We start from the raw sequence: 21,591 nt of genomic DNA, 5'->3' as shown, positions 1-21,591 counted from the left end.
ATTTTGATTCCCTGCATCTGAAGAAGTGTTTTTTTTTTTACCCGTGAAAGCTTATGCCCAAATAAATCTGTTAGACTTTAAGGTGCCACCAGATTCCTCATTGTTTTTATAAAGCAATAGGTACACTGTATTTATGGAACATTTAGTATTAGGGAGAATATTTTCCAGCATGAAAGAAGCTCATGTAAGTAATTTCTGACATCTAGATTGTGCATGTACCACATCCTGATGGTAACCCAGATAGGCCTAACTTCTTTAGGCACCCCCACTGGAATCTTAATCTGGTTCCCCCGAATGACTAACACCTCTCATTTGAGCCCTGTAGGCTCAGCAGGAAATCAAGCCAGAGTCCTCAGAGCCACTGGTTCAGGCATTGTCCCTTAACAGCTTTTGTGTTTGCTGAAGGGTGACTATCTTTTCATTCCTGCCAGCCTTATATTGAGGTAATCTAATGTATTCATATAGTAAACATCCCGACAACCAGGCCAACATACCACATTGATAATTTATCACAGGGCAGCTCCAAATCCATCACAGTTATAACCTGCCTTTTCAAGAGAGCCAGGTGATTGCGATTTTAAAAAAGTATCTTATTTAAATGGGGCCTGATTGTCAAAAAAGGCTAAGAACCCACCCTCTAGAAATCAGGGCTCTTTAGGTATCTCAAGCTGAGTACCCAAAACCACTACTTTTGAAAATGTAGCCCTAAACATCTTATTATTAATCCACTTAATGTGCATTGTTTTGTTGCATACAAGCAGATTTACAGCTGTTTAAAACGGTAAAAAATTCCCTTTAAAAAGAGACTTCTTTGGGCCTGAGTATGTGTATCTTTATAATGCCACTAATCGAAGAAAGCTTTTATTTTCTTTTAGTTACATTAGTAAAGTCATAGGGAGGAATGCTGTCCATGCATTTCACAGGAAGCATGGTCATTAGAGTCCAAAGGGAAAACCCAACCATACAAGAGTGCAAGAACTAATATGATTCAATAGAGTCAATGTTTCCTTAGACCAGTATTTAAGGCAGATCTTTCATGTGCCATTGAATTCTCACGAGGGTTGAAGGTTATCTTACAATTCGAAAATTACCATAAATAAATCTTAAATCCCTGAACCAGTCCAAGTTCTTTACTCACTGATCTCCATAGAAACAATTCGTTATCCTTACGTAACAAACCAGTTTTTTTTAATTGGTTTTACTATATAGGGCTAATACACAAGATGGCACAATAGATTACACTATGCTGAGTAATCACTTACATCTGAGATAACAACTTCAGTTCAAGGGAAACATTTGGTAGTTCAACCTGGCAAATAGGGTGAAATTCCCCATAAACTGTAACATCAGTGGAATCCAGATCCTTTTTCATGTACAACAATTCCATTAATTTCCTCAGTGTGACCTCGTTTTGGGAAAGAGATTACCTAGTACATTTGAAAATGGTCATGTGTGTTTAGAGTTCTTACAATTTTCTTAATTTGCTGAAGGGATCAGTATGTATTACTGTGGATTATCATTAGACAATGTTTTTTAATTCCATAAAATCGTTTGCACTAGATCTAAAACAGATACAAATCATTACATTCAAGCTTGAAGACATATCAATAGTTTCTCTCAATAGCCATAGCAGAACTCAAGAGCAGTCCTCTTTTGACCAGGACTTTGGATTTCCTCATCACTGAGCATGACTAAACAAAGTTAACACAAAATGCCTTCCAAGAGCGTTTAGCCCACAGGCCCTCCAGCCCTTAGGGATTTATTAGCACTAATAATTGCAAGTTAGGAGTTTTAATTAAATGAAAACTTACTTATTCAGTTCCCAGTGCTGTGATCTACTGAGAAGCCAGCAATAAAGAGGACTGCAAATGAATGGGCTGCCACTGGCTAGAGTCATGCTCCGAATAGGAGTGGCGTTTGTACCACATCTGCCTCACCCATCTAGGTCAAGCTGAGATTCTTGGTGGGGCAAAAACTTCGACTGTCATCAGCTTTATCAGATATCAGGGTCAACCACTCATTTTGGGTGTTCGCCTCATGCGCTGAATTTCAGTTTCGGGAGGTATCCCACCAGTTAGATACTACATCTCACAGGGTGAAGTTCTTTAGTCTGTATAATTGCTCAGATTCCCTATTAACTAGAACTGGGTGGACATTTCACAGGGAAATCTGAAAGCAAACTAACAAAGCTATCTCCGTCCAAAATTCAGGCTCAGTTCCCCCGAAGACTCACATTTTCAAATGAAATTGGGCTGAGACCCCAGGTTCCATCAACCTGCTTAGCATTTGTACATTCTGTGAGTGAGATGCAGGTGGCCTGAAGTCCTCCCAGATGTCAGATACACTATCACTGGAGATATGTTTGGGCCCTGGGCAGCTGGCTCACTCTCCTCACCCCCTGAGTTTCTCTTTAGCAGAGAAGTAATTAAACAGTGTAAATAGAGACTATAGGTATAACCCAGGATGCTGGATATTCACAAGAGCTACGAGGAACAGATAATGATCCCAAATTTGGGATGGCATCCACAGTCACTGACATAGGCAAGAAAAAGAAACCTATCCAATAAAGCAAACTATGTGGCAATAGGGGACATTGCATCCTCTGAACTCTGCATTTGCCATCCACTAACTAAATTAATTCTTGGGATGGTTAGGTCCCAGTTCAGACAGAGGGCTGTGGGGAGCTGCAGAGGTGGAAGAGCGTGGAGATAAGTGTGCCAGAAGCAATCCAAAACCCACTCTTGGGCATTTATGATGCAGGCCTTTGGGAATCCAATGATTGTGCTCTTTGAAATTGTGACATATACAGTTGGCTATTTTATTGAAAACTCTCTCACTTAGAGGATAATGTCTGAGAAAGACTGAGACATAACATTGGGGTAGGTTTGTGGATAGGCCCATTATTAGGAAATGCTTTAGGGTCAGATCCTTCTGTCCATTCCATGGTGTGGAGAGGAGCAAAGCTGCATCACTACCAGCAAGGAGGAGCCAGCTAGTGAGGAATAGCTACCAGCAGACTGACTTAAGAAACATGAAGTTGCATGGGAATTAAGGGTGTATAGATGACCAGAGAGGGGCAACCAACCTAGACAGCACACTTGCCTAGCAACCCAATGGGTATTTTGGTAGAAAACGTGGCCTTCCCTCCCTCCCCGAAATCCCTTGTTCCTTCTGCAGGTGTACGGCAGGGACTAGCTGCCACAAAGCAGGGATGCATGGCAATTGGGGTGCCGAGTCACACAGGGTATGTCCACTCTGCAATTAGACACCTGCAGCTGGCCTGTTCCCACTGACCTGGTCTCAGGGCAAGGGACTGTTTAATTGTGGTGCAGACCTTTGGGCTCGGCCTGCAGCCTGAGGTCTGGGACCCTCCCAGCTCGCAGGGTCCTAGAGCCCAAGTCCCAGTCCGAGCCTGGATGTTTACATTGTAATTAAACAGTGCTGCAACCAGAGCCCGCGAGCCCAAGGGAGTTGGCACAGGCCAGCCACGGGTGTCTAATTTCAATGCAGACATGCCCACAGGCACCCCGCTGCCTAGGCAGCCTGCAGAGCTCAATTGCACTGATCCCGCTACATTTCCATCCTCACATGCAGGATTGGCAGGGGCAGCAACTGGCCCTGGAAGAGAGTTCTAGTGTATTGGTATGAACTGATAACAGTACAGCAAGTAGCTAGGGACATGGCAATCTTCTCCAGCTCACGTCCCTTTCCATTTAATAATGTTGTACAAGGGGTCAAGGAGCGGTCAAAACAGAAACGTGGTGTTTGCTAAGCTCCAGTATTAATAGCAGAGAAGAGGCCAAACTGCCAGAGGAATTCATACAAGAAATAATTCATTTGTTATCCCGGGAAATGCTTAAATAGCTCTAGGCCCAGGTCTAGATACATACACCATCACTGCTGGAAAGGATGGCTTCCTGTAAACCAGAAACTAGATCTAGCCGTGAGATTTTTGTTTTAGCAAGTGTTTCAATGAGAATAACCTGAATAGAGCTGTTGTAGCCATGTTGATCCCTGGATATTAGAGAGACAGGGTAGTTGAGGTAATATTTTCACTAACTAATAAAAGATATTAGTTCATCCATCTTGTCTCTCTAATAACCCAGAGAGAAAGTTACAGAGATAGAACAGATTAGATTTAAAGGAATCATATCACCAGAATGTTTTCACTTAGGAATTATTCCCTGGCTACTACATTGCAAATATCGTTTCTTACCTTTTAACCCTGGAGTGGACCCTATTCTGTTAGATCTGGACAATAGTACCTAAGAGGAGGGAAATAACATGGTTGAGGTTTTCAAAGCAGTGCAGGGGACTTAGCTATTCATTTTAAAAGAGGATGTCAGGCTAAATCCCCTCCACAGCTTAGAAAATCTCAGCCCCTGTATTTAATTCTATCATGACTGGGAGTAAAAGCTGGCAGTATTTAAAATTATGTACATACATGGCCAAATGCATGGCTTGTGCAGAAGGATGTATAAATAACAGATAAGTCAGTGGGTGTTGCAGTGTCCCTCTGGACAGAGAAGAAATAGGACAGTTGTTTGCAACAAATATAAAGGGGCTTGTTTATTGAGGCCACTGGACATAGACATTCACTGTTACATGAAGTCTTTAAATCGTGATTTGAGGACTTCAGTAACTCAGCTAGAGGTTAGGGGTCTATTACAGGAGTGGGTGTGTGAGTACCTGTGACCTGCATTGTGCAGAAGGTCAGACTAGATGATGCTGATGGTCCCTTCTGTCTTAAATTCTACAAATCTAGGATATCCTGTTCATTCCCATTCCATGGTTTTCTGCTCCCCCACTATGGCCTTTTCTTCACTACCAAGAAAAAGTACGTTTTTACCTCAGGGTAGCGAACACATGTGAGCTATTCTGAGTTAAAAACCACAGTGAAGACAAGGCATTTCAGTGTTACCATAGGTAAATGAGGTGAGATCAGGCATTTTAGTTTTATTGCAAGGTAAACTAGGGCAGGATTAGAGTGCTGACCTTGCCTAGTTTACCCTGCTGTAAAACTAAGGGCCTAGTCATCACTGTTTTTACCTCAGGGTAACTGACCTGTGCAAGCTATTCTAAGGCTAAAGTCATGCCATTTTTAGCAGTGAAGACAATGCCCAGCTAAACACAGGTTGCGTTGCATAGTGTCATCACACAGGGTGCCCCTAAGTCCTGGACTGGCCATTAGTTGAAGAGAGACAGGTGCAAAGGAGTCTAAAGATCTTGTTGACATAAGAGAAAGTTGTACCAGTTTAACTTGAATTGTGAGTCAGTATCTTGTTCTCTCTCTGGCTCAATAAATGTCGACAAAGTGGAAATCGGAGAAATGGAAAGAGGTAGACTGACTTTATAGCCTGGTGGCTAGGGGCACTCAGTTGGAACATGGGGTACCAGGTTCAAGTCCCTCTTCTGGCTGTTTTAGAGCCAGGACTTAAACCTCGGTCCCCCACACCCCCGCTGAGTAGACTGATGGTCAGGACACTGGCGATTCTGAGTGTCTTTCCCTTGAAAAATTTCTAAGGGACTTAGTTTCAGCTCAATGCAGAACAGGAAAAAAAAATATATATATCTTTGAAATAGTTTTCCTTTCCTGAGAAAACTTTTGCTGTTTCCCACCCAGCTCTACTCACTTGTTCTAACTAATTGAGGAAGAAAGCAGAGATGCTTTATTGAGTTTACCTTTAGGACATAGAAAACGCTCAGATAGGACAGTGATGATCGCTGCATTGAATGCCTAGAGAGATTAGACTGCACATCAGCTATGGCCTGGTTTGCTTTGGACTAGAGCTGTGAAGAAAACACACGGCTGTCTGAAACGGGATCAGACCCCTGAGCTCTTGTACAGAACGCTGCAGCTTGATGTTCCTGTGGGTGGAGATGGTCTGACTGTTTGCTTACATTTTCCCCCACTGCTTTGCTCTTTGCACTCGTTGGCTGTTGTCCGCCACATCAATCATAAGGTTTTACTATTAACTTTCAAGGTCCTACCTGGATTGCTCTTCAGTGTCACTGAACTGTCTTTTGACACTTTTGTTCCATTGTACCCTGTTCAAACAGAAAAGATGAGGCTTTTGGTCCCGAGGGTAGTGCTCGTTCAAGCTCTCTGCAGCCTTGGTTCAATGGAAAGGCCTCTCCAATAGCTCTGAAAATGCCAGTCTTTTAAAGAAGGGGTTTGTCTACTCGCAAGCCCACCTGATCTTCTGGCTCTAAGCTCAGGGGGCTAGCGTGAGTCTCAGATGGAGCAGTTCAGCCTGCTAAATTGAGGCAAGCTAGCGCTATTCCATCAGCGCAGGCTGGGATGCTCATTCCGAGCTGCAGGATAGACATACCCTTTCTTTCAAGCGCCTTTTGCCAGGCGCTCCATTAACATGGTTGGAAGCTACTGTGACAACATTCTTATAGTGATCACAGGCATGGAACTTGTTTCTAAAAATTACGTTAAGTCCTTAGCCTCCTCTTCATCCCTTTGGGAGGACACTTTCTATGCTTCTAGCACTCACATTAAAGGCAAGTGTTTGAGAAGAGAGGAGGAGCTAGGATTTCAATGTCAAAATGTCCACTGACTTCAGTAGAGCCAGGCTTTCAACCAGAAAATGTCAGCCATGTCTGTTAAGCCATTTTGGAATTAGCCAAGTGGGGGGGGAATTTAACTTGTCCTGCTAAAAATAATTAAAAATAATTAATGATGTTTTTCCTCTGCAGAGTTAGCTCAGAAGTTGCTGGGTTAAAAACTGAAGTTGAGCTTTCCAAAGACTTGCCCACACAATTCTCACTGTAAGGAATGGAAGGGGTGTGTCTACCCCCACACGGAAACTCTTATAATCTCAGCCGGAGCTTCCCCATGTCTTAAGCAATAAATACTCCGAGAGCTGGTCAAAATTTTCCACTGAAAAATAGTTTATGAAAAAATGGCCTTTTTCAAAATTGAAACTTGTGAAAAAGTTTCTTTAAAAAAATGTTTGACCAAAAATATAAACTCCATAAGACCCCCAAATTTTTGAAAATTTGGAATTTTGCTTTCCTCTTTATTCCCCCCACCCTTTTTACTATTAAATACAGTAGAATGAACACTAGTGGGTACCCATAGTCCCCCTCCTTCTCATTTTCTCTTTCAGAATGTCCTCAACTTTGGAAAAGTTAGAGGGGCAAAAAGTTTGAGGAGCAGAGAGTAGAGAAGAGAAAAGAGAAAAACCCACCCTGCAGATTTTATAGGGTTCCTAGGTGCCAATTTTACAAATTATAAAAATAGTGTATGTGGTGTAAAAGAGGAAAAACAAAATTGCAGTAATGACCATTTGAAATCTAAAATTTCATTTTTTTAAAAAGTTTTATAATTTTAAAACACAAAAATAAGCCCGTTTGAGACAAAAATGACTGAAATTTTGCCACTGTTTCTTTTTTCAATCAGCCGTATTCATTGTTAAATACAAACAGCAACAGAAATTACCCATGTGCAGTGATTGCACACACCTTTCCCTTGATATGATCCTATTTTTATTAAAATTTAATAATTCAACCTACATTTTGAAGACCTGCTTTCATTTTTTAAAAAAGTCAATTTTCCCAGTTACTGATCTGAGTGGAACTTGAGGGGCCCACAGCACTTCACAGGATCTAGCCCCAAATGAATAAAATTGCTTTTTTATATATAAAAACATTTAGGTGTTCATAATAAATGCCAGGAAAATGTGATGTAGAAAAATTCCCCTTGTGAAAAAACAGTCATTAAATCAAGAAGTTTGAGTAAAGGCAATTATTATTGGCTTGCAAAAAAGTTATCTTACGTCTCTAGCCATGGGAGCATCTCACCCTTTCCCATTTAAAATGGTACTTCTAATAAACTTGCTTGTTGAGAACTCCTATGACTTCAATGCGGCCAGGATTTCACTCTAAATATAACAAGACTTGGAATAAAACCATGTGAACTGGCAATATGTATATATTGATTTCATCACCAAAACATTTTCTAATGTAAACGTTTATCAATATTCTCTAAAGTGTCATGGTAACACTTTATGTTGTTAAAGGACAGCCTCTAGAAAACCAGAGTTTCAGTTTAAGCCTCCCCAAAGCTTTCTAGAAGATAACATTTTCCCCCACCCAGTTTTGAAGTAGAGATATTCCCTTCCTGACCCAAAGAAACCTAGTCTAGTTTCACTCACCTCCCCCGTAGGTAGTCGCACACATGATGGAAGTCACCCATGCAATCTGGCTGTAGGATACATTAAAAACCATCCGGAGTTCTTTGAAATAGACTGTGAAAGCTTTAGGGAAGGAATATGCAAATCCGACAGAGATGGAAGCTCCAAATACCACTGCCCATCCCCATCCACCATCAGGAGGGGTATAGCCTAAGTCTGTGTTAGCTGGGGGAGACATAGCTAACCTAGATTTCAGGCAAGAAAGCAGGTCTCTGGGAGTCCTGAAAAACAAAGTGCATACCTACAAATTAGCAGTTCATATTTAGCTTTCAACTTTATGGAGGTGTGTACTAAGTGCAACCAAAACACACATAAAACTGGTAATTCATATATAATAAATGCCAGAGTCTCTCAAGTCACCATTTGTTCTTGTGGCAGGGTTATGGCATGGCACCTGCTCTGCCATAACCCTGCCACAACTGCCTCTTAAAACATCAAGACACTATTCCAAGCGTAATGGCCTGAGTTTCTAACTTTTTACAGGCGGTTAGTGGTAAGGTGTATACAGCTAGTCAGAGCTAAGAGGTGAATTGACATCAGTCTTCAGTGCAGGAGGCAAAGACCCCATTGAAAATAATCAGTCATCTGATGATGAGGACTAAGATTACTTTTCCATTAGTTTGCAAAAATCATTTATGTAAAAGGCCTGTAAAATGTTTCCTAAGCAGCACATATATTTTATTTAGTTAACATCTTATCTTAAAAGAAGATCTATTTTGTCCCTTCAAAATGTTTGTGATAAAAATTTGAGAAAAAAACAAATCTGTCACTTAAAATAATGTAGGTCTTCTGATTGTAGGTTTTAACCATTAAACACTAAGAAGACACTACCGATACAAAATTTAAAAAAATGAAATCCATGTTTATCCAATGAACACCAGAAGAACACTGGAAACGGTTACTTACATGTAAGTACTTGTCTACACAGAGCAGTAATACACAAGAACATAAGAATGGCCACAATGGGTCATACCAACAGTCCATCTAGCCCAATATCCTGTTTTCTGACAGTGCCCCAGAGGGAATGAACAGAACAGGTAATCAAGTGATCCACTCCCAGTCGCCCATTCCCAGCTTTGACAAACAGAGGCTAGGGACACCGTCCCATTCCATCCACTCTAATAGCCATTGATGGACCTATTCGCCATGAGTTTATCTAGTTCTTTCTTGAACCCTGTTATAGTCTTGGCCTTCACAACATTCTCTTGCTCATGTGCTCAGAGTTTAACTGATCATCATATATGGGGTCAGGAAGGAATTTTCTTCCAGGTCTGACTGGCAGTGACCTTGGGTTTTTTTTCCCAGCTTCCTCTGCAGCATGTGGGTGATGGCTATCGCCATTGTGTGAAAGTTAGATATTGGGGCACCTCAGTCCCTCCTATTCTCTGTCTATGGCACGTAATAGTCTAGTCTCCTTAGGGCTGTAATACTTTAACGTCGATTATTGGGCTTAGTGTGCAGGTGCTGATGGTGGGCTGTGATGTACAGAAGGTCGGACTACATGATCTGGTGATCCTTTCTGGCCTTAAACTCTATGACTATTCCAGAAAGCAAATGTGTGTCCCAACATTACTTTCTCTTGCTGCTTCTGTTGCATGTGTTAAAAGACCATTGCTTAATTATACACACACTGCCGTTCCAGTCGCCTATGAAGCGCGTCTCCTGAACTTGTCTGGAAGCATCTTTCACTCATTGACAGTCCAGGATCTTTTGGAGGCTCCACACCAGCAGAGTGGAACGCTAGAACCTTGAAGGGGTTTATATCACTCTGTGTGCGGGGGGGGGAGGGGGAAGAGAGGGATGACACTAATGCAGGTCCCTGACTCGGGGAGAGGATCTCAGGGGGGAAGAAGGTGCTGGTGAAGGTCTCTGGGGAGACTGGAGAGCGATGCTGAACCTTGGAGGTTCTCTGCACTTTGACCTGGCAGATACTGCGATAGGTATAGAGGGGAGGGGCTGTTGGCTCTTGGGGACAGACACTCAAAGATGGGAAGTGGATGAGGAAAGGCTGGGAAATGAGGACTACCTGGGAAAGGGCTAGAGAAGCAAGTGTGGTGGGAAAGGGCTCAGATGTCAGGTCTGAGGAGTAAGGTATGGGGTCCCTGAAGCTTGGCAGTGCTATAAATAAATACCCCTGAGTTTGGGGGTCTCAGGGATCAGTATACACAACAATTCAGGAATGAGAAGTTGGGTCATCTGAGACTTGGAGGGGCTAGGAGCTGGTGGCCTGTCCTTTGGTGTCAGGGCCCCCATTTATGTCCCCAGAAGTTTGAGGATCTCAGATAGATGGTCTCTAAAGATTTTGGCAGCAAAGAGATGGGGGCTGTCATTTAACAACGGCACAGAATCACAGAACAGGGAGTCTTAGGGGTAATGCTGGTTTTCTTATTCTCATACAGCTTCTCTGCCTCCCCACTCCAATGTACAGATTCTCCCAATATCCTTCCCCAGCCCCCTACGTGATTTCTTTCTCTAGATTTAAAGACCCACCTCCTCAAAGGTCTCTTGGGCTAAATAGTGGGCACTCCGAGCCCCAGGAGAGCTTGGCAGCTCAGAGGTACATGGGCATGGAGTTGAAGGACAAGGGGAGCCCAGAACCTCTCCCTACACTAAGAGGTGCTGGAAACATTACAGAAGTGACTTACCTTAGAAGCTGGTTTCTAGGAGCTGTTCTTACTGCAGTCGAGCTTTCCCTCCAGAGAGAGGGAAAAAACAAAGCTTGCCCTCTTTTTAGGGTAAATGCTTCATTGTACGGTTTTCAGATGGGAGGGAAAAGCCTCATGATTTCAGGTTATCCCTGCTTAAAAGAATAATTCCATTGCATAAGCAGCAGGTGATTGGTCACGCAGGGTGTCCGTCTCCCCAGCGTTGCATGGGAGCGAGGATCTGACTCTCCCAGCTAGCGACTTCCACAGCATCTCCAGCAAACGACTGACAATTTCTGGAGAACTGACTGAAAGTTTCTGGTGAGCAGCCCTTGGAGTATGCCGGACTCTTGCCAGAATATCAGATTATGTCCAGAAGCGAGACAAAGCAGAGGGGATATTGCATGGTTAACATTCTTACCGTACTCCCCCATCACTCAACTAAAATAAGAGTTAGAAGATCAGTCACCGCCCTTTGCCTTTTAGGAGCCACTCCAGTCGCCTTCGCTAAGGCCAGTTCCACAGCAAGGAGGGAGAAGGAAGGTGGACTGTCACGTGTTGGCTCAGCACAGCTGCATGTTTCTCTTATGTTTGCAACAAAGAGAAGAAAACTAAAGGAAAATTGTGTCTTCAGAGGAAGCAGATTAGAATGTCACTCTGTCCCTGACTGATGCTGACCACCCTGCAGGATAGAGAGTAAACAGTGTTCAGTAAAGTGGCAAGAAAAAAAGAAATGGGGAAGTTTAGCTAATCCCTCAAAAGAAAAAAAAGTTCAGGGAGAATACAGCTAGGTCAATTTATACCAGCTGAGGGTCTTTCCCCATCAATTAAATAGCTTTCTCTCAAGAGAAGGGGACTGGATTGGCTCCTAAAAGGCATAGGGAGCTAGTTTCCTTCTATTCTTATTTTAAATGATATTCTGATTCATAGGATTCAAAACATAATTTTTGAAATAAATATAAAAAAATCTATTCTTTTTCAATTCTGTGACAATAATGTTTACAAACATTCTGCTAGAAATGCTCCACTCCCCTTTCACGTCGGTTTTCCTAAAAGTAGACAGGTTTCAGATGAAGTGAGCTGTAGCTCACGAAAGCTCATGCTCAAATAAATTGGTTAGTCTCTAAGGTGCCACAAGTCCTCCTTTTCTTTTTCCTAAAAGTAGAATTATTGCTTCTAGCCTGGTAATGAGAACACACGGATCCTGACGTGGCATGCGTTGTTCCACCCCACTGAGCGCTATGCCTGTGAGCAAGTGTTGTCTGAGCCGACCCAAAGGATGGGCATATGCCAGGTTAGGATAGTGTCAGTCACACCATAGAGATGTTATTTGGTATGAGGCTAGCTGGCTGAGAGATGGTGCAATAGCTAGGCCAGCATAAAATCCCAAGAGTGTGTTACTGCGAGAAGATATCTAGCAATTAAAGGATGTGAAAAGGTACATGCTCTTGATAAAGTGGTTTCAATGTGTTATTCTTATTATTATAATCACTGATAATGCAGACATGAATCAGTACTATATATGCAATACATACATCAATGTTACATACCATCCCTCCACTTTTGTAGTGCAAAATTGGATGTTCTGCTCTGAACAGCCAGTTATTTCTGCTTCACCCCTCAGGATTGTTCCTCACTGACCTTCCTTTGATAAGAGCCTGATCCTGGGAGGTGCTGAGCACTTTCAGCTCTTAGAAGTTGAGGTTCCAATTCAGCAAAGCATTTAACCAGGTGTTTAACTTCAATGGGACTTAAAGTTAAGCATATGCTTAAGTGCTCTGCAGCATCAAGGGGCAAACGGGGTTTTCAGTATCATTTGTACTTCCGTATTGCTAAAAAACAAAATGGCAGACTCATGTAGGGCCCCCTGGGAGAGCGAGTATTTTGTCTTACAATAACAATTAAATCATTTTCACACTCACCTGGAATCACTGAATAGGTCTAGGGCAACCTGCATTCTGTAACAGGTTAACAGCCTACTTATCTCCACGCAGGGAACAGCTGCAACCTACCCACCTCTGCTGCCTCTAAACACTCTTCCCAGGGCGCAACTGTTCTTTCCCAGCAACAACCCCTGCCTGTTGCCAGCTTCCTGGCTTTATAGGCCCCGCCTTCTCCTGCACAGCTGAACCTGCTTCTGACCAATTCCCTGTCCCTGTCCCCGCCCCTCCCCCAGGTGCAGCCTGTGGAGTTAATAGGCCTACCTGACCACCTTAACCCCGCCAGTCCAGACCCTATCACGAGACCATGTTCAGAACACACTTCCTTAGTGTTCTTTAGGCTGTCCAAACCTGATCATAACCAGAAAAAAAAGCACTAGCTTACAAAGCTGGTGTTTTATTTGATGGAGTTAGCACTAGAGAATTCGGTGTTCTGCCTAGGTAATAATCCTGGGTCAACGGTTCATCACCACACCAAAGCAGCACTAACTTATGGTCCTATGACAAGAAATGGTCACAGTCACACAATGCAGGATTTTCAATGGCGCATTATGATTTCAAGGTCTGGGAAACTAGCATTTGCAAACCCACGGTCTCTTACCATGGCCAGGTCTGATCACTGTGGCACAAAGCATTCTGGGAAGAATTGGTGAAACCATGCTTGCATCATGTGTTCTTGATCCAAAAATAAACAAATTATTCTGATACAGAATATTTTCTCTAGTCAAAACTTCCCATTCTCCTGATTTTTAAGGGGGGAATTTTGCACATTGTCTTTTCTGATCATTATTTTTCACTAAATTTTAATACTGTTGGCATGTCTTTCTTTCTGAAATCCAGCTCCAAGGCCAGAGGTTTGGAATGACTCTGTTCTCTTCCACAGTGAAATCTCTTAAGGGTTTTGCTAGCTGTGGCATTATGGTATGTGCATTTCTTATTGCACTGAGCATGTCCCCTTATTATAGTCTGGTGCCAATGGCTATTCTTCACAATTCAAGCCAAATTAGAATAAGGCACTGGTTATTATAAACATCAAATTCATAAATGTATCCCAAAGGTTATATAATTCTAGAGAAGCAAAGTAATAATGGTGCTCATTTTTAACAATGGGTAATTATTCCAGGATAGGTTGCCTTTAAGAGGCATCTTGCTTGATTTTTAAGGGTTAGAATAAAGGTATGGAAAATTGACCAACATTCCAATGCCCTTGGCCACCTCTGCTGGCCCCTGCCATTCAGAACGGCTAGCTCTGAATTGTAAACTTAGTTTTGAGAATTAACTAGAAGATAATATTTTAGTACAGCCAAAGCACTGACCTTGTAAAGTTATAGTTAAAATACCTTTAAAGTCTCATGTTTATGAGTGTATTTATTGTTAATTTAAGTCCATATCTTTTGTTAAACAGCATCTATGTAATTTGACTAAATAAGATCAAGTACTGTATATTGCTGTGTTGGTCCCAGAATATTAGAGACAAGGTGCGTGAGGACTGAGAGGTCAGAGATGTTCGTTTTGTGAAAAGTGTTCACTCATGGGTGATATGGTGTTTTTGTCTTTTACCATTTTTTCTGTGTGAGGTCATTAGAGAGGCTAGTGATTGTCTGGTTTGACCCACACAGCTGTTAATTGGGCACTTCGTGCACTGGATGAGGTACACCACCTATTGTGATAGGCGTGTGTAGGACCCATAGATCTTGAAAGATGTTATGGCAGGTCTGGCACTGCTTTGATTTGATGTCTCTTGGTCTGTCATCTTCCTCAAGATGGTCCATAAAATGTTGGCATCTTAGTGTCCTGGCTGTTTCCATAGTTTGGACAAAGTATGTGCTGTTGGACGTAAAACTGTTATGAATGAGGATGACATGGATGAGTTTAGTGATGTGTTTGGGGTGAGTATCTCAGTGTTGACCTTATATCTACAAGACAACGGACAAGTATGTTATATGCGTCATTGACCAAATGTAATACACCAAGACCAGGATACACTTAATATAACAAAGCAAAAAGAGAAACTGAGTGAAGTTAAATGAGAATGTACTTTACACTAAAAACATGATCATACAGCTTTTCACCTACACACATTGCCAGTGGTTCCAATAGCTAAAATGGAAAAGTAAAAAAATATATATTTAGATTCTTTTAACACAGTTTAATAGTTGGAAAGGAGAAACAGCCAGTACCGCATCACAAGACAGCTCTCTGTGATCCATCAGCAGTTGGTGAACTATTGACCACAGTTCAGAAACCATTAGGGGACGGGATCATAAACTTCACATTTCAGAACTTTAGGACATAGTTGGGGTGAATTTTACACACACACATACACAAAATAAATAGGTTGCTTAGGAGTATTTAAAGATAAATGTCAGGTAATGCAGGAGCACACTTTCATAGAAGCGTTTTGTACAATCCAATTTTAATAGGAATGTTTCCATGCTACTTACATTGTAAAACTCCATTCTGGGTATTTAAAACATTCCCCTGCAGTGTTCATAATCCAAACACTGCAGCAGGGTAGTGAGAACGGTGACCAGATAGCAAGTGTGAAAAATCAGGACAGGGCATAAGGGGTAATAGGTGTCTATATAAGAAAAAGCCCCAAATATCGGGACTGTCCCTATAAAATCGGGGCATCTGGTCACCCTAGTAGTGAGGCCCAAGAAAATAAAGCTGATGATATGCAGGTCAATATGATTTCATTGTCCAAGCTGGTGAGAATTAAACTGCACCAGATATGAATATTCCATTTAAGTTGGACTGTTAAGAAATTCTATAGAGATCTGACACCCTCCGTAATACATCGAGACACGAGGTTTCAGCACTGATGAAGAAATACTCCTCTATATAGTTGATTCCCAACATTTGCCTTCCATGGACCAGCTATCATGAAGGAACTTAAAGGAACATTCAAGTAGTTCAAGCCAAAATCTGACCTAATTTAAGATTATAAACATTCTGGCCGGTAATGATTTCTGTATCCATCCAAAACAACATAGGAACAAAACACCACACACTGGAGATTAAAAGCCATTAGCCACCTTTCCCTTTACAACTTAGTTTTAATAAATTCTTCTTGTTCTTTTCCCCCAACAGCTACAGAAAACTTTGAAGAGCTTTGTAGAGGCAAAATGCCAACTAATATTATTCCTGTTAGCATGGAAACAAATCTTCCACTGGTTAAAAGCAAGGCCAGAAGTGAGGCCAAACTATTTGTTTTTTTAAAGGCATCTCTTTGAAGTACTGTAGTAGAGTATACAGACAGAGGGAACGGGGCTTACGGTGCACCACAACAGATCTCCTGTTTGACCTTGGACAAGCCAGCTAGCCTATCTGTGTCTCAGTTCCCCATTTATAGAACACGGCTAATACTTCCTACCTCACAAGTGTACCACAAAGGTAAATACATTGAAGACTGTGAGACACCAAGATGCTATGGTAACAGAGGATCACACAAGCACTTTAGATAGATACGGGGGCAAAAAATTCCATGTGCGAAGCACATTGCTCGTAGCTGGTTCACAAGTGTGCCTGGCCCTGTACAAACACATAGCGAGAGTCAGTCCCTGTCCTGAAGAGCATACAGTCTAAACTGGCAAGACAGACAATGGGTGGGAAGGGAAACAGAGAGGAAGTGATTCACCCACAGTCACACAGCTAGTCAATGGGAACAGGACCAGGTCTCCTGAGTCCCAGCCCCACGCACTAGCCCATGCTACTTTCCATCAATGGCTCCTTTCCTGGTGGATCATAATAAATGTGTAAACCTACCTGTTACCTCCCAATTTTCATTTGCTACAGGAACCTGATTAGCACTCTGGAAGTTGGACTGCATGCCCAACTCCATTTTAAAATATTGACATCTGGCATACGTCTGAACATTTATTCCTTTGTATTAATTGGTATTTCCAAGAGCAAGTCTTCCTACTTTAGAATTTCCTGTCTTATTTATTTACATCGAGTGTTCCAAAACTGGATTTACAAAGCCTCCTGGACTGACAAACTGGATGAGCAGATGATCTGGAGAACTGGCTCTCTCTTACATCGTGCTAATCCCAGAATATTGTGCTGTGATAAGTAGCAAGCGACAGTTTGAGATGGTGCACAACACACATTTTGTCCCGTGTATTTTTGTACTGGACTGGAATCTGTCTGCTCAAGCAATTGTGGTCACAGGAAAAATAGAGCTCATAGGATCCATTTCTCCTGAGATTAAACCCTTTAGAAATAATGTTTTTGTAAATCTTACTGGCCTTGCAAAAGGTGAAATTCCTTGAGACTTTTAGAATTAAGCAGCTTCTGCATTGCTGGCCTTTGGCCAAAAATGTTGTTTCTTCTTTGCTCAGACACACCAGGTTTAAAGCTTCTTTGGCTCTGTGCCATTCCAGGCTGGTGCCTTACAACTTGTACCAGCTAGGATTTTTCATTTATTAAATATAAATATTTGTACTGTTTTTCTAATGTGTGTACATAACACATGGGTAAAGTGGAGCTAAATTCTCTTCTAGTAGCTACTATTATTGCCATCAGCTAATGAAGTTGCTCCATGGGCTTAGGTGTTAGAAGCTTGTACTTTTGCATCCAAATGTTTCAGGGTGACACCTTGCAGACCACCCATGAGGGAGTACATTACATGTACATAGTGGATACATTCTGCATTACTTGGCTACCCAAGATATTTTGAGTGATTGCTGAAAGGAGAATAATGGTAAGAAAAGGTTAGACAAGTAGAGTGGTCAGACCATTTCCAGAGACTTATATGTCTACTTTTATCTGGCTCTCTCATTTAGAGTTCTCCAAAGAAGGTGCATTACTTAGTTTGGTTTTTGGATGCATATTCTAAACAGAACGGAGCAAATAACTTATAATGATTAGACACATTCTTCCTGTTTCTGTACACAAAATGTGGAAGCAGAATGTATCTCCAGGTTTGTTATATGCATTTTTTTAAAAAAATTATTCAGATTTTCCACAAGCAGTTCTTGCACTCTGACTTGTTGACATGCAGTTCATGGAGAACAGAGCTGTTCAGAAATAAATAGAGGCGTTGTTTTTTTAAAATTCACAAATCAAAAAAGTTAGAGCAGCTTTATAGTTGGTTGACAAATATAAAGGGTGAAAATTTGCAAAAGTTATGTTGAAATATTTTCCCTTTTCATTCTTTCAAATTTCACAATTTCATTGAAATTCCGACACTGGAAATATTTCCACTTTGAAATTGGAGCTGTGTTGGTTAGTTTTGCTATGACGTACTTCCCAGCGCCCCTATTTGGAGGAAAGTAACTCTGAAAAATCAGGGTTTTGGAGTACATACAACATAAAATGTATTTTACTGTAACATTCTCTCAAGATTTATGCACAATTTGCTGTTCATGTAAACATTCCTTTCAGTAAACTTGTGCATCAGTATATTTGCAGAAATCCATCACTAACACAGCATCAACAGAGACCATCTGAATTAGTTGAAAAAACTCAAAATATTTATTAAAAGTTTTATTGCAGAAGTTATCCAACACTAATCCAATATATGAACAGATTTCTTTGACAAAGTAATTGTTCTATTGTGTCAGCTTAGGTTAGACTGTCAATTGTTTGGTAAAATCTAGCAAGTTAATTTTACCAATATGCATGAAGTTTCTGGAAACCTCAGTCTTGGGATTTTCTTTGTTAACTAGGTAGGTGCAGTATGTTTAGAATGTGCACTGACAGCATTTGGCAAAAGTAAATGAGCTGTAGAGCAGAGATCACAAATTGTCGCTACAAACCAGAATACAGGATGCTGGTGTTTGGAAAATATTCCTTTCTGGATTTATTTGGTACTATTCTGGTGGGTGGATTCTAAGTATTATATTATCTTTGCTGGGCTGCTCTAACACTTAGGGCTCTAAATAAGCACTTGTCTTTTTATCGGTTCAGAGTCCATTCATCAGATTAAATGATAGGAAGAAGTTCTAGCTAGGTGCCTGCTTTTTCCATTTGCTCTACTCGGGTTATGAGATTAGGGCCAAACTACGTGCTGCTCTTAGCTGTGGAAGGATGTACAAGAAACCTCCTATCTTCTGGAGCATTTCCTCCAGGGCAGGACACAACAGCAGTCCCAGTACTGTGGGGCTGCTCACTCCTGCTTTGGGTGGGGGTGGAGAAAGAGACCGCGGCCCAACCTCCCCTGCTGCACCCGTTCAAAAAGCAGGCCTGAGCCACAATTAACCTTCCCTGTACTTCTCCTCAGAGAGCCACACCATCCTCTGCTCAAGGTTTGACATAAGGGACACAATCTAGCCCTTAATGTCTGAACCTTGTGAAACATTTTAGGAGTATTACATTTTCAAAATGCAGCCTGGCCATGTAAAGTTAGCTGAACATTCATAAATCCATCCATAGCAGATTGTGCTAATGAAACTTTGTCTATTGGGTAATTTTTATTTATTTTTAATAAGAAATGCGTTTGGTCCTACATGCTGTGCTGCAGGTTTTCTAACTGGATTTTTAAAAGCCTGAGAACAGTAGCACAAGCCTAACTCTGCTCCCATTGAAACATGTGGCAAGGAGCATTTTCTTCAGTGCTGCAGGAAATAGAATAACCTGCCCTCATTGCTTGAAAGCTCTCCCAGAGAGATGGAGAATGGGAGAGCCAGTAAAGAATCCCTTTTCTGAGACTGAGCACTCAACCCACGTTCTGCTCACTTTTCCTCTTTTGAATCTTATCCAGGGTTGGATTTTTCTATTAGGGGGTGGGGGTAGGTGGATAAGGTCCTGTCTCTGATATTCTCTTTTTCCATAAGGACTAAAGGAACATCTGGAGCTCATGGTGGAAATTCAATTTTCCTCTATGGAGTTTTGTCTTGTCTTTTTGGGGGGATGGGGCAAGAAAGCCAAATAATGTGCATTTCTTTGGGGGAAGGGGGTGATCCATTGCAGGAGTGTCTTGCCACAGTTTCACCTGGGTATCTCCTTTACTATTCTTAACCAAAAGTGCCTTCTAGATACCCAGTTAGTGACCATTACACTGGCTGAAAATTTACAGGCATCTATAGAAACCTCTCCTCTGAATGACGCTATAGCCAATTTTGTTCATGGCTCCTTTGATATCCTTTGGAAATAGCCATGAACTCCACAGCCAAGCAAGTACAGAGAACAAAAAACATTCAGACAAGGCTGAGGACTATAGGGCACTGGCCGATATACATGTTCTGCTTCCTACGTTTCTGTGCAGTGATCCTTCAGTTCTATTGTCTCTTTGGTTAGAAATCTCCTGCTGTGGAGAGAATAGGTTTAAGTAAGCTTTTGAAGCTTCAGCTTTGTCCACATTGAAGACTGGGACTTAATCTGATCTCCCTATTGCAATCTCTCCCTCTTTGGCTTTGATAATTTCCTCACTTAGGGAATCCAGAGGAAGGTTTGTGTTGTTCTTGGAGGTGAAGTATTTTTTGTCAGCTTCACCTCTTTCTGGTAGTGGATTAGTCCAAGGGGTTTATACTATCATACCAGAGATGTCATCCTTATGAGTAATCCGAATTTGGGGGCTTTCCCCTCTTTTCTTTCTATCAACCAATGGAAAGAGTGGAGGGGAGAATTCAGGTTAATCCTCCCTTACCAGAGGATTCTTAGACACTGGACAGAAGTTGTATGGGAAATAAATCATCTGCTATTTCAAACCCTCCTGGGATCAATTTGAACTCCCATCTACCTACACCACTGGCTGTATGTTAGTTCACACTAGCTCGGGCTCACTGTACTCTGGCCTGTCTGCCTAGTGCAAGTCATCACTCCATCCCAGTCTCTGGTGGGGACATTGGAAGTGGAGACTGAAGCAGAGGAATAGCTACTGGGGAGGAGAGTAATTTAACGTTTACTCTTAATGTATTCAGTCCCATACAAGACACACAGGAGGACACAGACTGACACTTCACTGACCTCCTCCGTGCTGGTTTGACCAGCCTTTTAGCTTGGACTTCAATGGGAAGCATTCCTGGGTTTTGGCAGAAGCCTTTTAGGCATGGCCAGAACTGCCTGCAGTATAGCCTGGGCCACACAGGGCAAAAAGAGGCTTTCCCTTCCTATGGCTCCCTCTCAAGTATGAGTCTCTTACAACCATTGGCAAGTTTGTAAACAGAAAAGGCACTAACATCACTGAGTACTTGTGAGCAGGGAGGAAAGTAGATTGACTATCAGAGGAAGGATACGCCAACCATTAATTAAGGCAAGTGGCTAAACCCTGCCTAGAGTCACTAAAAAAAATGCCCCAAACTGAGAACACATTGTAAGGGTGCCAAAGCAAGAACAGGTTTCATGTGGGAGCTGCAGAGTACTACTCAATATTGCTGCGGGAGGCAGAACATTCTAAACTGAAGCTCAGAGTGGGCTCCAGTCAGCACATGGTCACGGTCACCCAGGACTGACCGCTTCACACTGCCTTTCCCGGAAGCCATGGAGCCAGCCCATCGGGCATTCCTTCAGCAAGAATGCAAGGCTCACAAACAAACCATGTAACATACAAGCAGAGATTCTTCAGATGCAGCTTTAAGTGCTGTGAAATTCATTACAAGGAGAGAAATCTTGGAGAATGAACTGTGCTGATAAGGGTACTACAACCCCTTCTGTTCTAGCGAGTTAACTAGTTACTTAGAAGGTGGACTTGTGGTTAAAGTCAAAGAGCAGGAGGTCTCAGTAATATCCCCAATTCACTTCCTATGCGAACTCAACCATGTTGCTTAACCACTCTGTACCTCTCTTTCACCACCTGTGAAATACTTCCCTACTTTGTAGGGATGCTGGAAAGCTCAATATAAGGTTTGTAAAGTACCC

The sequence above is a fragment of the Chelonia mydas genome, chromosome 7, assembly GCF_015237465.2.
Source record: "Chelonia mydas isolate rCheMyd1 chromosome 7, rCheMyd1.pri.v2, whole genome shotgun sequence".
NCBI classification, from domain to species: domain Eukaryota; kingdom Metazoa; phylum Chordata; order Testudines; family Cheloniidae; genus Chelonia; species Chelonia mydas.
This window is presented reverse-complemented; position numbering follows the sequence as displayed.